The following is a 6,362-nucleotide window of genomic DNA, read 5'->3' on the forward strand; positions in this document are numbered from 1 at the left end:
AAAAAACAATAAAGTTGATTTTAGGAGGTAGAATCGACTGATAAACATAACAATGATTAAATATAGCAATAAAAGCCAGATTAGTCACACCCCACTTATCGCTGAGAGAGTTAAAAGATAGTTTTATCACACAAATGATGTTGTCATCTTGGGAATGATGAGTTAATTATTTTACGACTCAGAAGGCAAAGTCCTGCAGTTCGGTTCTATCTGCTGTATGGTCACCGGGGAGGCATCAGAGAGAAGGAGGTTTCTTTAACACAGGGGTGTCAAACTCATTTTAGCTCAGGGGCCACATTGAGGGAAATCTAGTCCCAAGTGGGCCGGACCAGTAAATAAAAAAAAAAAACAGATTGTTTATTTTGTTTTAATACAATCAATATGAAACAAGGCTGGAGCCTGAGGACAATGTAATACAAGTACAACACCTGAAATGTACTTGAAAATTTGAAAACAATAAAAAATCAATAAATAAAAATAAATTCCTTAGTGATTCAAAGAGCTTACAGATCACATGGCAAGATCAGTTTCATGCAGCACTTAAAGTATATTTGAGTCATTTAACTTTACATCTTTTAGCTTTCACCAGCACATCAATACCAGAAGTCACATCCTGAGTGGCGGCCAACTTCAGGATGTGATTCAAGTTCCTGTGTGGGCCTTGAGCACAGCTTTGTTTTATTTATACTCATTACAGAGAAAACTTGCTCACAATGATAAGTTTATTTTCACTCTACATTGTAAAGTATGAAAATAAAGTTCACACAACCATCTCGCGGGCCGGATTTAACCCTCTTGCGGGCTGCATCCGGCCCGCGGGCCGCATATTTGACACCCCTGCTTTAACACATTTAAAAGCAAAATTCTGCAAAATTTAGGCTGCACAGTGGTGAAGTGGTTAGCGCAGAAGGTCTTGGGTTTGAATCCCGGCCTGGGCTCTTTCTGCATGAAGTTTGCATGTTGTCTGTGCATGCTTGTGTTCTCTCTAGGTACTCCAGCGTCCTCCAACTGTCCAAACACATGATTGGTCTGTCTAAATTGCCCAAGGTGTGATTGTGTGCATGCATCATGGTATCTGCAGGTTTAAGGGAGCCACATTTAAGACTTTTTAAGACCTTTTTCAAGGCTACTTTGACCAAATTTAAGCTATTTTTTAAATTAAATTTAAGCTATAATTTCCAGCTATTGCCTGGAACCGGTGCTAACCACGTCACGAACGTGGGATTACCCACCCAGTTACCATTAAACTTGCACTTCCCCATGGCGCAAGCTCCCACTAGCTTAACCAGCTAATGTGCTCATCTAAAAATAGCCCCCTTTCACAACCAACTGAATGTGTACGGTTCCGCTTACGGCAACATCACACACAAAAAATGCTGAAGACTAACTAGAAATTCTTATTCATTGGGTCTTTGGTAATTTAAGACCTTTGGAAACTGTATTTAAGGAGTATTTGTCGTTTTTAAGGATTTTTAAGGCCTTACATTTAGAAAAGCAAATTTAAGACTTTTTAAGACATTTTAAGGACCCGTGGATACCCTGATGCATGCTGTTTGTCCTGTGTTTCTTTGCTACGTCGGTGCGTGTTTGTCAAGAACCTGGCAGCAGCGTTCTGGACGACCTGCAGCCAATTCAGGGCAGAGACCGTAGCACCATCTAGGAGGGCGTTTGCATAGTCCAGGCGAGAGGTAATGAAGGCATGGATGACTGACTCCAAATGGATGGATGGATTCTGCAAAATTCTACAAAATCTTAAAACAATGATGTACAGTTTTGATATGATGTGCACATTAAACCCAAACGAGACTCTAACCACAGGCTGACAGGATGAAACTGATAAAATATCAATATCCAACCTTTAAATAGAAAATAAATGATCCAAACAATCACAGCATGCCTGCTCTCAGTGCTTGTGTGTATGTACTCCATGTCAGGTCACCACAACCCAGATCTCTTGTTTTCCGAAGCTCTGATCATTGCAATCTATGGGGAAGGTTGAGCAGCCTCACCTTTTATTTCTGAAATGGGTTAATAGAAATGGAAGGGAGAGCGTCACGGGCTAGAACCAGGTCAAAGTGACACACCGTTTAGCTGCCTGGATATAAAAAAGAGAATGATTTCACATGGAGCGACATGCAGTGGGTACACTGCACAAAAAGACATTCTTTATTGCTATTAGCTGTCAGAGTTTACCAGCAAAATGCGCTAGTATGGACAGTCATTCATTTTCCAAATGACCAAGCTTTAATGTGCCTCACTGCAGCGTAGCACATCATTAACCACCAGAAATAGTTTTATTATAAATCATCCAGGCTTATCATTCGGGGCTTTTATGGAAAGGTAATTTTTCATGTTCTGTGTTTAAACAAAGGAGTTTCTAGGCAGCCAGTTCATTAAAAACCCAGAGTCCTCTAATTGGTTGTGTGCCACAGGCAATGAGTGAGAAATGTATTTGCTGGATTCCCCTCCCACGCTCAACTGCTAAAACATCATAACCAAAACATCATCCAGGGATGTGCAGCAATGCTTCATTTTGTCTAGTGACAAATTCCAGGAGTCATCGGTGAGAGGTGGGGGACACCCTGGACATGTGTTTAGTCTATCCTAGGCACACACAGGCACTGATTCACACACTCACTCACACCGAGGGACACATTTAGGATCTCCAACTAACCTGACAAGCTTGGTTCTGAGGAGGAAGCCAGAGTGCCCAAAGAAAACCCACTCATGCATGGGAAGAACAAGCTAAATCTATGCAGAATAGCTACAGCCTGGATTAGAACCTGCAACCTTTTTGCTGTGAGGCAACAGCATTACCAACTGAGCAGCCCTGCATGGATTCACCTGCACATTTACCGTACTTTCCGGGCTATAAGCCGCTATTTTTTCCCACGCTTTGAACCGCGTGGCTAATAATGAGGTGCGGCTTTACTGAAGATTTTCCTTCACCTGCCACTAGGGGGCGCTTTAGCAGAAAGTGAAACAGGTGGAAGTCAAAAGTGGAAATCGAAGAAAGTGCTCATTTTAATTTAGCACATGCAAGCAGCCGGCACGATCCATACTCTCTCATCATGGTAACTACACGTATGAGTTCATATGATGCCGCATTTAAGTTGAAGGCCATGGATCTGGCAGTAAAGGAGGGAAACAGCGCTGCCGCACGTAAGCTTGGCATGAATGAATCCATGGTTCGGCGCTGGAGACGGCAGCGGGAAGAACTCATTCAAGCCAGCTTCACCCGGGGATGATGACAGCAACACGGACAGCGACACAGAAAAGGTATGTGACGAAGCTCTTCTGAGGCTGTTCAACTCCGACACTGAAGAAGAGGACTTTAATGGCTTTAGTGCACAAGAGGAAGATGAGAGCGAATGACTTCTTCTGGTAGACAAGTGTGTTTTATTTACTAACCAGGCATGTTTTGTGTGCAGTTTTCATTTTCTAATCATCCAGGGCTTATTAATGCCTTGTCAGCGCTGTTCTTTTCTAAACATGCAAATGACCGGTAATAACGTGTCAGTTCTGTTTTTATTTTATAACCATCCAGAAATATGAAAGCTATCAGTGCTGTTTACTTTTCTAAACTTGCAGGCACGTTCACCCGTGTTTAAAATTTGTTTTGTTGAATTAAAACAACAACGAAAAACCTCCGTGTAGCGTCTTTCTGTCTAATTATCTTATGTTATGGCCGTACATGCGCTGTGCGCCGGAGACCCACATGTGGCTGCTGTGCCGCGGCTTGTATTTGAGTGCGGCGTGTGTGTGTGGAAAACCTTTTTTTTGTTGTTGGTGCGGCTTATATTGAGGTGCGCTCTATAGTCCGGAAATTACGGTAAATGCATGTAAAGACTCATTTTGACACAATCTGACAGGACATGGTGTAATGCAGAGATGTTAACGCAAGAACCATTAATAATATTTATATAGCTGAAACTGTCATAAGATATTTGTGACATCAAGAATCTGTTTCGGCTACTTGTCAATCTGAAGAGAATAGATCTATTTCTACTAGCTGAGGTCATTCAAACAACCATCTATAGCAGCCAAGAAACGATCTGATCATGAGGTTTCCACGGAAACCCCTCTTACATTCAAGTGATTATTGTTACATCTCCTTTAAGCCCCATGAGTGTTTACCTTTTTCTTTTCATTTTTTCTTCAGTTTTCAGTCTAAACATTTCTATTTCCCCCATTTTTCATTATATTTTGTTCTTGTGAAGCACCTGGTGAGTTTTATCATCGGAGGCGCTAAATTAAAGATGCTTTTTCTTCTTCTTCTAACATCGACACCAATAGGAAGATCTTTTTCTACAATGAATCCGAATCCATTGCTGTGTCACCGCCTCTCTGTAAATGAAAACGGTGCATTTAGCAGTCGTTTCCATTCTTCAGCTGAATGAAGATAAGACTGAGATCCTCATCTGTGCCCCAGACAAGCTGGTTCCCAAAGTCAAAGACTCTCTTGGTCAGCTTGCTTCTCACACCAAAACTTCCGTCAGGAATCTTGGCGTGACCTTTGACCCAGCTCTCACCCTGGATTCTCATGTCAGTTCTCTTGTTCGCTCTTCCTTCTTCCATCTCAGGAACATTGCTAAGCTGAGTCCCATTCTGTCCCGCTCTGAACTTGAGACAGTTCTCCACACCTTCATCTCCTCACGCTTAGACTACTGTAACTCTCTTTTCACGTGTCTGAGCAGAACCTCCCTGAACCGTCTACAGGTGGTTCAGAACGCCTGTGCTCGGCTTCTGACCAAGTCCTCCAAACACACCCACATCACCCCGCTTCTCCTCCAGCTTCACTGGCTGCCAGTCAACTTCAGGGTTCGTTTCAAGATCCTGGTTCTGGTCTATAGGGCCTTACATGGACAAGCACCATCTTACATTGGTGATCTTCTTGGCCCCTACACCCCCAGCAGGTCCCTGAGGTCCAGTGATCAAAGCCTACTGGTTGTGCAGCACCAGGCTAAAGACCAAAGGTGACAGATCATTTGCTTCTGTGGCCCCCAGACTCTGGACCTCTCTCCCCCTGAGCCTGAGATCAGTGGACTCAGTGGTCTCCTTTAAAAAGCAGCTGAAGACTCACTTGTTCAAGCTGGCTTTTGTATGACCTTCTTCACCTCTCTCTCTTTATTCTGCTCTCCCCACCTATTCCACCTTCCTCAGGATCCACTGATTTCCCTCTTTCCAATTCACTCTCTCTTTCTTTACATTTTTTTAATCACAATTGTCTATTTTTGCTCATTTTAAATATATTTTTAACCATTTTCTAAATGCTTTTTTATATTTTTACATTTTTTGCTTTTGTGAAGCGCCTCAAGATTTTTATCTTGAGAGGCGCTTTAGAAATTATACTTTCTTCTTCTTCTTCTTGCGTTTGGTTTCACCACACGCTGTTTGATACCAGCTAACACGGGCTGACCTGACCTGCTCTGCAGAGAAACCTTTTAGATCATTCCTGTGAACAGCTCTTCTCGTTTTGGATTCACACATCAAAAAGCGAGAGGAGAGGTAAGATCAGAGATTTATCATTGTTATTATTTATGTCTACAAATGGTCACATTTTTTATTTGATCAACTCTGAAGCAGCTAGAATAAACATTTAACACCACTCTTAAGGGACTGAGTCCTGCTGTAAAGTTACACAAAGAAAAGGTTTTTCCAATAAGTCGCTTGTCGAAATGAGAATCTCCTCATCAAAATAAGACATCATCTGAATGGTAATAAAATTAATGAGGCCGTGCTCACTAATTTGCTAGTTCCAGATCTTAGCGTTTCACTGTGCACTGATAACAGATGGTGTTCTTTATCTGCTCTTCAGCGCGGGGGACATCCATCTGCCAAAAGAAGTTTACAATATGAACTCCTCAGGTCACAAAATAAGTAATTTAGTCTCAGGCCAACTAAATGTAATTCTTTATATTTACTTTTGCGGCAGCCCGCTTGCTGACAGGTAGGAGGCGCAGGGATCACATAACACCAGTCTTACAAGCTCTTCACTGGCTCCCGATCACCTACTGTATAGGATTCGATTTAAAGTGCTACTGATCTGTTTTAAGGCACAACACAATTTGGCCCCTCCTCATCTGTCGGAACTTTTAAACACTCATGTCCCCAAACGAAACCTCCGATCATCCTCTCTACATCTATTATCTGTTCCCAAGTCTAGGCTGAAGTCCAGAGGCGACAGAGCCTTTTCTGTGGCCGCTCCCAAGCTCTGGAACAGCCTTCCCCTACAGATTAGGGTTACTGACGGTTTTTCTGCTTTTAAGGCCCTGTCCAAATGTAGCCGGGGATCTGCCAAAACGTAGATATTTTTCTACGTTTTGGCCTGTCATCCACACGAAAACGGAGTTTTTTCACAC

This window comes from Nothobranchius furzeri, chromosome 2 (assembly GCF_043380555.1).
Source record: "Nothobranchius furzeri strain GRZ-AD chromosome 2, NfurGRZ-RIMD1, whole genome shotgun sequence".
NCBI lineage: Eukaryota > Metazoa > Chordata > Actinopteri > Cyprinodontiformes > Nothobranchiidae > Nothobranchius > Nothobranchius furzeri.